Here is a 12037-nt window from a genome sequence, read left to right on the forward strand (position 1 = left end):
TGCACACTCTAATGTATATGACGACTATTGCAAGGAATAATATGGGCAAAATATTGACTAATGATTCAGATATTGCTAGGACACCATTTGATTTTGGAGCAGGTGTACTATATCCAATCATAACTTTTCAATGAGTATTTGTTGAGGCAAGAGGCTTATTCTACAACCCAGTATGAGGGCAATGTGTAATTCTATATGTGCTATGATGTGTGTAATTTTTAAATAAAAATAAAATATTTTTTAAATAAAAAAAAGTAACGTGGACTATAATCAAAACAAAAAACAAATATACATATTTGATTAGTTTTACTTAAAAATATTATAAAACGTAGTCCACTGCCTACTTTATTGGTTGTTGATTTTATAACCCAATGCAAACGAAATATATTAAAAATATTTCTATATCCATATAAAACAAGATAATCTTATATCAACATTTTAAATTGTTTTAAAAATAATCAAAACAAAAAAATAAAGTGTGTATCGATATATATATATATATATATATATATATATATATAAGATGAAGATGTGTAATTAATCCAATTCTTGAGTTGTAATTAATTCAATTTTTAATAGAAAGACATTTAATTAATAATAGTTAAAAAATTTAACACCAATAAAAACTAAAATATTAATTGAAAAAACACTTTAACATAGATAATGTAATCATAAATAAAATATCATACCTAACTAAATTATTTCAATGTAAACACTTTACATGTATGAAACAATATTAATAATAAAATATTTCTAGATAAAACATGTGAAAAAATAAATTCTTATTGTCATAGCATTTGAAGTATAATTATGGTTATAGTGCATTTTTTAAAGTTTTGCAAGGGATTTACAAATGAAGAGATTTGATTTTTTTGGCTATGGCTAAAATCACTATTACTAAATAATATATGAAAAATCAATAGATGATTACTTCCACTTAATATGGATCGATATAGATATACGAAACATTAATCCATGATTACTTTGTAATTACTGTGTGGGCTTTGACAATATCAAGATCATAGCATCTATTGAAAATTATAAAGTGTCTATATGATGCAAAGGTAGATGTGATCAATAATTTAAACTATCCCAGCATAGTCATTTCCAAGTTAAATATTTCCAGCACAACCATGAGTGCAAGTGTCAGAAGCATGAGTCCTGATCTCGCACGCACCCACGCAGAAGGTTAGTATCGGTGCACCTCTCCAGAAATTCTTTAGTGCTTCGAAGCTATCATTCGATGTAGTTTTTACACCAACCGACATTGCCACCAACGAATATGATTTCGGTACATTCATTTTGAGCGATGGAAAGCATAATGATCGTAATTATGTAGTGAAGATGGTGTAACCAAAGCATAAGAGGCAACCTTACCTTGTATATCTTAAAGTATATAACAAATGAAACCAACAGCAGGGCTCAGCAGGGCTCCTTGTGCCTTGGATAAAGTAATAAAACAAGTGAAACCAGCAGCAACACTATTTATTCCTGGCACATATTGTAAAGTAATACAACATATTAGCAACGAGGATGTTTATTATTTGTTTTATGTGGTTTTTTTTATTAGGTATTTTATTATGTTATCCACAAAATTTTATACATTTTTACCGTATTTGTATTAGTATTTATCATAATTCATCAAACGGGAATTACAATGGAGTAATCATTTACATTGCATGAAAATACTTTAGGTAAAACATTAAATTATCAAAACATTAAAGACATGAGTTATCAACTATAAATTAAGTCTATAATCTAAACAAAGTTAATTACTAAGCCAACATAACTAACATACAACAACAATGAATATAAGTATTGTTGATTTAATCAAAGCCAACATAACATACATGCAATAACGCTGAAGATAAGCATTGTTGATTTATATAAAATTTGGAGGGAGGATGACTTTGAAATTCTATCACTCATCCATTCATTTTATGAAATTGAGGAAGGAGCTGAATCGTTTTTTCATTTTTGTTGTTATTTGAATCATAAGTTAGTGGATTGATTTCAGTCTTTATAATGTCTTAATTGTGTTAAAATACACTCTCCAATCAGTATTGTTAAACGTGAAGCCAAATGCAGACTGCTACAACACTGGCTCCGACACTCCACCGTCTTCAGTTATCGCCAACGGCTGCCTACACCGAAAAGATACAACCTACCACACCACCCATTTGTTTTTCATGAATTTCACATGTAGTTAATTCTTATCAGCTATGTGCTCTTCTATAAATTTGTATTTTCTTGAGCTTTAGAATGCAAGCCAAGGTCAAGGTTTGTGTGTAATATAAATCTATAGTTCTCCATTGTATATTTTTCTTTCATCTCCTGTTATTTCGGCTGTGTCTATGATTATTTTTATTCTTTGCTATGCTTATCTGAACCCAACAACTAGTATTAGAGCCTGGTTTGTGAGGTCTGCCTTGGATTATTTTTTCTGAGCTTGTTGTGTGGAAGTGCTGGTGGAATTGAGTAAACAACCAACATTGAAGGATCTTGTAGCATGTGAGTTGTAAAGTTTGTGGAGAAACACTGATTGGCAGAGCATGTATCAGAGTCGAGTCATGGAGACCAACATTGAGTTGAGGGAGAGCTGCTCAATGATGTTCTTGCAGTTGTGAGTCTGTCATGAGGACTTGCAACATACGAGTGTCATGGGACGTGTTTGTGAGCTACTGCACACACGTTAAATCCTGTTAAGCGGAGGTTGTGGTCAAATAGAGGTGTTGGTAATACAGGTTATGCAATATTTTACATGTTATACGGGTGAGTAGCATAGTTGTTTTACAAGTATTAGCTACCACTTGCAAAACATTGACAGCACAATGGTTTTGATTTAAACTTGATGACATATATTTTAGCTTTATTTTTTTCATAAGCTCTTGAAATTTTTATTAATGAAGTGGAAAAGTGGTAAATATTTTATTATGGAATTCGAAATGTGATATGTCTTATAAGTTTGGAATTTTAATAAGGAAATAAAGTAAGCCATCAATTTTTTAACTAAGTGGATATGTTGTCAAAAATAATAAGTTTGGGCGGTTTAAAGGAGATGAATCTGGACTTTTATTTAAAGGTGCAATAATTAAAGGTTTTTTTTTTTAAAAGGAGTTTTTTTTGGGTGCCAATATTATTGAGAATGGAGACAATAATTACTGTTATGGAGAAGTTGAGCGAGACTAATTTTGCTCTATGGAAATCACAGATGGAGGATCTATTGATTTTAAAGGATCAATATTTGCCGATTGAGGGCACAGCAAAGAAACCCTCATCGATGACAAATGAAGAGTGGAATAAGCTAGATAGAAAGGCAATTGCAACAATCCACCAATATCTAGAAAAGAATGTGTATTTTAATGTGTATGGAGAAAATATAGCAGAAGGATTATGGAAGAAACTCCATGATCTATATGAGAAGAACACAACATCAAACAAAGTGTTATTGATGAAGAAGCTTTATAATCTCAAGATGAAGGAGGGTGCTTCAATTGCTGAGCACTTGAATGAATTCAATATTATTACTAGTAAGCTTGCCTCTATTAAAATCATTCTACATGATGAAATTAGAGCTATATTACTAATATGTTCCATGCCAGACAGTTGGGAAAATTTAATTGTAGCTATGAGAACTTTAGTGTCTACTGGGACTATTATCACTCCATGAAGCTCTCCTAGGTTGTAGCTGAGAGATGCCTGGTAACATATAAATCTTCAATATTGTTCTATGAACTATTGGAATGGATGATAGTTTGGATCAAGTCAGATGACTGTTTCATCTCTGTTTTCACTTAAGAAATGCGTGAACACCCTCACATTTACAAGGCTTTAGACCACTAATGCTCAATAGTTTATAGATTCAATGGATAGATGGAGAATAATGACTGTACCAGCATATGCATGCATAAACACCTATGAATGGCTAGCTATAGGAAGTAAATGAAGCTTGCAAATCTAATTTATCAATGCAGAGATAAGATGACATTTATCTGGCATTAAACACAAAAGAAAACATGAATAACCTATTCAAGTGCAAACCTGGAACAAAAGAGAAAATGGGAATTGAACATGTAACAACAAAAGAAGCTTATATTGCTAGAATGAAGATGAGAAGCTAGAGGAGCAGAGTATCCACAATCTCCAAAAGTTGAACCTCTGTTACTCTGAGCTTTCAAATATTTATAGGCCTTTTACAATGCTCTCGATCTTTATGAGGCTTGAGAGGTCTTAATCTATCCCCTCTGCCTTTTTAACTGTTTGATGCCATGACTAGACACACATGAGCTCAGAGGTTTTTTTTCTAACAACATAGTAACCAAATTCTGGTAAATGTGCTGCACTGTCAGGTGGCTCGCTCGTGCTAGCGATGCTCCATGATAATTTGTTGGTTTGGCTGTATTCTGCTGTTGCCTTCCCCTTCCGTCCTTTTGTCTTCTGGTCTCTGTCCAGTGATGGAATGGGTCTTCGGGCCTTTGAAATCCTTTGAAATGCTAACAATGACTGTTTTCTATTTTACATAGAAAAACGCTGCAACACTGTGAAATCCCGCCAAGCTCTATTTATTTCAGACTTCAAAAGTCCTTAAACATTGTCTTTTCCTCTACCGGGTCTGTCCTTATCTCTATCGCAAGTCGCAAATGGCTTGTTCCCAGTCTTCCCTTTGTATTTTGAAATATGTTAAAAACACTGGAAATTATGAAATAATGGCTCTGGCAGATCTAAAAATATTATATATTTTCATTCCCGAACCCCTTTGGGTCTGGGTTTTATCGCATTGGCGTTGTCCCTTTATATTTTGTTAAACAACAAAATATGCGAAAATACATTAACAAATGCCTTTTGGTGGATCTGAAAATCTCTACAATAATGCCTATATAGCCATAGGGTCTGGCTAATCACATCGCACATATACATGTATAAAGGCCCCACTCCATAATGTTTCCCCGTTTGTGATCTGTCATTGCGATTGGTCGCAATAGCATATCGCTTATGCCCTGGGCCCATGGTGAGCGCTCTGTTGTGTTCTCTGATAGCGATCCTGCGATGCAACGTTGGCTGTCGATCTGCGCACCTGATCGATGGTCCACGTTGCATCGCCGATTGCCATCGCAAGCTCCATATGGTCCGCCCCCAATCCACCGATTTCCTTCGCCGATTGCGACCTGCCAAACAGTTTTGTACTATTGATTGGCCAGATCTGATGGCTGTTGTGCATTTCACTGTTTATGCCTTCGATACTTGGTTTTTCACTGTTTTTTATGTGTTTTTGCCTCTCGATAGTGCTTTTCCACCATTCTAAGGGTTCTTCTCTTGCGCTGGTTTTAATCTTTGGCATGATTTTACTGGCTTTTGAAGACTTAAAGAGCATATTTGGACCCATTTGGATCAGGACCTGATGCATTTATAGATGTGAGAGTAATATTTTGAAGTCTGGCTTATGGCCAAAGCGGAGCAAGAGGAGATGTGGCTGTCAAAGCTGAAACAGGGGACATTTCCGCTAAAAATAGCAGCACTGCACCTCAGGGGCTAACACTGGTTCCTTCTGGGGATGAAAGCCTCCCTGTGAGGTTTCAAGAACCACAGACCAATGCCTTTCCTGTAAACCAAAATCGAATCTATTTTCTAGTGTTCCATTGGGCATGGAGTTTATTTTGCATAGAAAATAAAAACTAAAAAACATATTTACAATATCAAGGCTTTAAAGCCTTAAATGAAATAAAGTTTCAATAACCTTCCATTTACTGGGTCACCAGAAACATCTTCTCCTTCCAGACTGTGCAAAATAAAGGTATTGTTCTGATGAATTTGAGCGATGACAAACGGACCTGTCCATAAGGAGTCAAACTTACCATGATTACTTTTCTTTTCCTTCAATGCATCCCATTTGAGAACCGAGTCACTAACTTGGAAATTGTCCACTTTTGCCTTCTTGTCAAAGGTTTCTTTGATCCTCTTCTGATGGATTCTTGACTTCTCAACCAGTTGCTCTCTGATCTGATGTAATTCAACCAGGTTATTGATTTTCCTTACCATGTCATTCGTTTCATCCTATTCTTCTTGAAAGAATTTGGCCATAGGGAGAATCAACTAGATAGGAAAAACAACATCAGCGCCATAAACCAGCTTAAATGGAGAATTTCCTATGGACTTCTTGTTGGTAACTCTGTCGGCCCACAGTGCAAACTTCAACTTGGAATCCCAACACTTTTTGTTGTCCTCCAATAGTTTTTTGATTATCCTTACAAGATTCTTGTTAGATGCTTCTACCAGGCCATTGCCTTGAGGATAATATGAGGTAGAATTCACCAATTGAATGCACATGGATTCAGTCATGTCCACCAATTCTTTTGCCTTGAAAGCTTCTACATTATTAGTGACTAGTTTGGTTTGGCAACCAAACCTAGTGAAAATATTCTCATTCAAGAACTTTATGACAACTTGATGATTAACATGCTTAGTGGGTATAGCCTCAATCCACCCGGTGAAATAATCAGTGGCTACCAAGATCCATTTGTGCTGGCCACTGGAATGTCGGTTGATCTCACTTATAAAGTCCAAGCCTCACTGTTAGAAGGGACCATTGGTGTGTACTGGCTTCAAGGGTAGAGATTTTAGCTGTTGTCTTCCTACAAACCTCTGAAATTTGTCACAAGACTTCACAAAAGAACACACATCAGAGAACAGAGTAGGCCAATAATACCCAGCTTTCAGGATCTTGTGGGTTGTGGTTTTCCAATAATGATGCCCTCCACAGATGCTAGAATGGAACTGGTGCATGACTTCCACAGATTGTCCTTTATCTAGACATCTCAAGAGGATTCCTAATGGGTCTTTCCAATAGAGCAGGTTTTCATAAATGTAGAATTTGGCTAATCTGAGCTTAATGGCCCAGGCTTGACTTGAGATAAGCCCTGGAGGGACTTCTAGCTTTCGAAAAAAATGAACTATGCTAGAATACCATTCACAAGTGACTCGATTTTCAGCCAAAGGCTGATTCTGCTTTTGCTCTTCTGCTACTTCCTCTGTCTGCTCATCACCCGAATTTGAACCCATGCAATTGATGTCTAACAAACTGCAATTTTCCTCAGCCATAAGTTTAGCCAAGCCTTGGCCTTTGACAAGCTTGGTGGGCTTCACCTCTATGTTGAACTCTATGAATTTTGAAATCCATTTAGCTCTCTTTCCATCAATATCTGGTTGAGTTAGAACATATTTTATTGAGGCCGAAGGTACATATGCAATCACTTTGGAATGCAGGATATAAATTCTGAATGCCTTTAAAGATTTTATGAGAGCATAAGCTTGTTTTTCAATAAGGTCATACCTTAGTTCAACATCCCTTAGAGTTTTGCTGAAAAAGGCCACAGGGTGCTCTATGCCTTCATCATTTTTTTGCAACAAAATTGCTGCAATTGTATCATAAGAGGCAAAAGAGAAGATATAAAACTCCTCGGTGTAATCTAGGCTGATTAGAATGGGAGTTTCCATGATAGTTTGTTTGATGGCTTCAAAAGAGCTTCTTACAACATTTTTCCATTTTATTTCTGATCCTTTCTTCAGCACGGAAGTGATGTGCTTCTCTAGTTCTGCAAAGTTTGGAATAAACCTCTTGACAAAGCTGATCTTACCCAGGAAAGATTGAATGTCCCTTTTTTATCTTGGGATAGATAATGTCTGAATTGCTTGAACTCTTGCTGGATCGATCTTCACACCTTCAACAGAAACAATATGTCCCAACAGTTTGCCCTCTTCTAGAGAAAACTGTGACTTCTTTGGGTTTATAGAAATTCCAAACTGTCTTCACTTTAGAAACACCCTTTTCAAAAGCTGCAAATGGTCCTTGTGACTGCTTGAAAAGACTGTTATGTCATCAAGGTAAATAAGGACAAACTTGCCCTTCTCTCCCACAAAGGCTATGTCCATGGCCCTCTGAAAAGTAGCCCCAATGTTCATCAGTCCAAAAGGCATTTTGGAGTACATAAAAGTGCCCCAAGGAGTAGTGAAGGTGGTCTTTTCCTGATCTTCTGGATGTACAACAATCTTATTGTAACCTGAGAATCCATCCAAGAAAGACATGACCTTAGCCCCTGAAACTTTTTGTAGCAAGTGCTCCATCTTAGGCAGGGGGTAGTTGTCTTTTTTAGAGCATTTGTTCAGATTCCTGAAGTCAACACAAAGCCTGATTTCTCCATTCTTCTTTCTTACTACCACAGGGTTAGCTATCCACTTTGAATAACTTAGGGGAACTATGATCTTGGAATCCAACAACTTCTTGATTTCTTTCTCAATCAAAGGCAATAAGAGAGGGCTGATAGGTCTTACTTTTTGCTTAAAATGGATGGTGTTCTTTTCCAATGGAATCTTATGCTGAATGATGTTTGTGTCATAGGTTTTAAGATCACTGTATTCCTAAGAAAAAATATCAGCAAATTGCTTCATCAGGGTGCAATACTTGGAACTATGGGTAGAAGACAAGTGAGTGGACAGATTTATATGATTTGGATGGGCTGGACTCCCCACATTATGTTTATGAACAACAGACTCATTTTCTTTTTTGGCAGGCTTATAAGGTACATCATTATGATCAAACAAATTTTCTAGGTGTACCAATCCTTTGGGTATATGGTTACTAGGTAGCTGAACAATGTTGTCCTGACCAATCTCATCCTTTAGCTTGGACTAATTGCATTCTTCCATGGTTTTGTTTTCTTGGTCGATGTGCATTTTAGAAAATTCATTAATGACTTGTAAAAATCTATTAATTTCATCATCATCTTCAAAAACCTTCTAGTATTTGACATTGTCAGGCAGAGATGGTCTGTATTTCACCTGAACTTCATAAGTCAATTTAGGAGGTAAAGGAGGAATAAATGTGCTAGCAGACACAACAAGGGAATCAACGAGTTGGTTCTTCATTCTTGGGATGTAAGAAATGTTGAAAATATTAAAAGAGTCCTTAAGCTTCCATACCTCATCTCTGTATGCTTTCAGCCTTGGATGCTTTGCTTGGAAATTTTTTTTGACCTGCTGAATGATAAGGTCTGCGTCTCCAAACACTTTCAGACCTTTGATGCCCATTTCTTTAGCAGCGTTTAAGCCCAATATCAAGGCTTCGTACTCTGCTATGTTATTTGTGACTTGAAAAGTTAATTTGAAAGATAAATGAATGCATTCCTGTGTGGGGGACACAAGGACTACACCTACCCCTGCAGCTTCCTTAGAGCAAGCCCCATCAAAGAACATGTCCCAAATCTATGGGCCTTCTTCCTCTATGATCTGGAAAACTGGTTTTTTAAGCTGCGTGGAGGCCAACTGGGATTCTTCAATCTAAAGAATACAGGCTCCAAAATCAGTGTCGATAGCATAGATGGGATGATTAGTGGGATTCTTCTCATCACTGATGATATAAGCCAACTGAGCCTCTCTATATAATCTCCTACGTTCACCTCCAAAAACTGGGACAGTAGCATAGGACAGATCATTTTGCAATGTTCCACCTAATCTCTTGATCCAGCCTCTAGGAAGCAACATGCCAAACTTGGGGGGTACATCTGCTACCACAATATCCATCATCATGCTCTTCATGGGTAGCTAAGACAAGGTGATGCTAGGTCTTTGATTAATCCTAGACATTTCAATTTTCTAGAGTTAAAAGAAAATAGGTCATGATAAGGCTTGGTAATGTCAAGACCCAACTCATCCATGATAGCCTTGGGCATTAGATTATGGCTGGCTCCAGTGTCCAGAAGGCAGTTGTGAAGGATTTTGTTGTGAATAGTCAGAGAGACATAGAATGATGGAGTTGTCTTCACAATTTTCAATCATTGGGCTGAGAATAACAACCGGTTTGTCATCTTGCAGATTTACATAGTCGGTGCAGGCTTGGATGGCATTAGGCTCAAAGGCCTCGAGGATAGATCTCTTGAAGGACTCATTCTTCACTAGTTCAATTAGAGGTATAGGTATTCTTAGCTTCTGAATTTCTAATTGAAAACTGAAAGTAGAAGGAGACTTGTCAAGGCCTATTAACTCGTGAGCTAGAGCTTTGAGGATGATGGGATCAACTGTCGGTCACTTCTGCTTATTAGTTGGCTATATTTAGGGACAACAGATCTCTGAACAGGAGTTTCCTTGGCATTATTCACCTTTGACCTCAGATTATATTTGCACTGATCATCAGTTTGCAGAACAACTTCACCATCCCATTCTTGGTTGATCTGGTGATTGAATAATGACTTTTCATAAGCAGCTGAGGTAAAAAAGGAGGCACTGCCTTTGTCTTCCAAACAATGGATCTCATCATGTTCTTCAAACTACTCTTCTTCCATGACTACATTTTGGAAAGGGGTCTTCACCCTTTGGTCTTCATTGGCATCTTTGCTTCTTTGCAAAATCTGCAACTACTCATTAGCTCTTCTATATGGATTTGGATTTCTAGGAGCAAAGGTATTAGGAACTCTTCCTTTCCTAGGGAGCTGCTCAACCTTTAATTTGGAGATTTTAGAGGCTAATGACTCTATCATCTTGGTCATTTTATCTATCTTGGGATCTGAAGATGATGAAGACTCACCTCTCTATCTCCTTCTATCAACATTCCCCTTGAGTTTCTCTACAGCCATGATTTTTGATTCTACTTCCAAGGCCGCATCCTGCATATCAGCCAAAGTAGCGCATCGCCTCTCCCTCAATAATGGATAGAAGTCAGAATCAAAAGCACTGGCATAGGTGAGTTTAGTAGAGGTAGTGGTGGTTTTTACTTCAGTTGGTATTTTTCTATACATGCGGTTAATTCTCTTATTGAAATTAAACAACAACTCACCATTTTCCCTCTTTAAGTTCCCAAACTCGGTGTAGTAGTAGAGTAGATCCTTCTTATGCCCCCAATGCTTTAGGAATGCATCATCTAAAGCCTCAATATCTACTCTAGACCTTGGGGCTAGTTCTCTGAACCATTTTCTAGCCTCTCCATCTAGACTTTGGACAAAGACTCTCATCCATACATTGTCTTCACTAATGTCCAGGTTATTAGCATAGCTATAGAATGATTCAAGATGTTCCTCTGTTGTAACACCTTCAGTCCCAATGAACTTAGGCCTATACTTATGATATTCTCTTGTAGGCATGGCATTTAAAGGAGTAGGCAGTACTACAGGTCCATACCTAGCAAATATGATTCTTTCCATCTTGGTAGGTGCTTGTGGTCCTGCCATAGTTGTGGTGGCTATAAGGGTACTGGAAATTTTAATGACAGGGGGTTGAGGAGTGACTGAGAGGATTAAAGGGGTATGATGGATAGGAGGAGTGTCTTTCTTTGGACTTGCAACGAAAGGAGAACCCAAAGAATAAGGAGATTTATGAATCTCTGAGTTTTTTTCTTCACTGCTAGTATTAGATGCTATACTCTCAACATGTATTTGTTCTATTATAAGATTTTCTTGAAGAGATATAGAATATTGTTTAGAGCTACTTGAACCTGATGCTCCTTTCTGCAATGCCTTTCTTTCTTTGATGATTTTTCAGGGTTAGATACTGGGTCAGCTTGTGGCTTCTGAGGATTTCTCCGAGTATGCCTCATAAAATGAGCTAGAACTATCAAGTGGAGTCGCCAAGAGGTTCGTCCTCCAGTAGAGTTGTCAAATAGATGATTACAACCAAAAAAGTGCCCAGACTTTGTCTATCATCAAAGCTAGATCTGTATCATCTCCTATGGAAGCTGAGGTTCAGTTTCCTCTCCCCGGTAACAGCGCCAATTATGTTATCACTCCAGGAAGCTCTCCTAGGTTCTAGCTCGGAGATGCCTGGTAACATATAAATCTTCAATATTGTTCTCTGAACTATTGGAATGGATGATGGTTTGGATCAAGTCAGATAACTATTTCAAATCTGTTTTCACTCAAGACATGCATGAACACCCTTAGCTTTACAAGGCTTTAGAACATTAATTCTCAATAGTTTATAGATTCAATGGATAGATGGAGAATATTGACTGTACCAGCAAATGCATACATAAACACATATGAATGGCTAGCCACAG

Source organism: Pinus tabuliformis, chromosome 1_2, assembly GCF_031772625.1.
Source record: "Pinus tabuliformis cultivar Carrire ecotype Pingquan chromosome 1_2, CPIR1, whole genome shotgun sequence".
NCBI lineage: Eukaryota > Viridiplantae > Streptophyta > Pinopsida > Pinales > Pinaceae > Pinus > Pinus tabuliformis.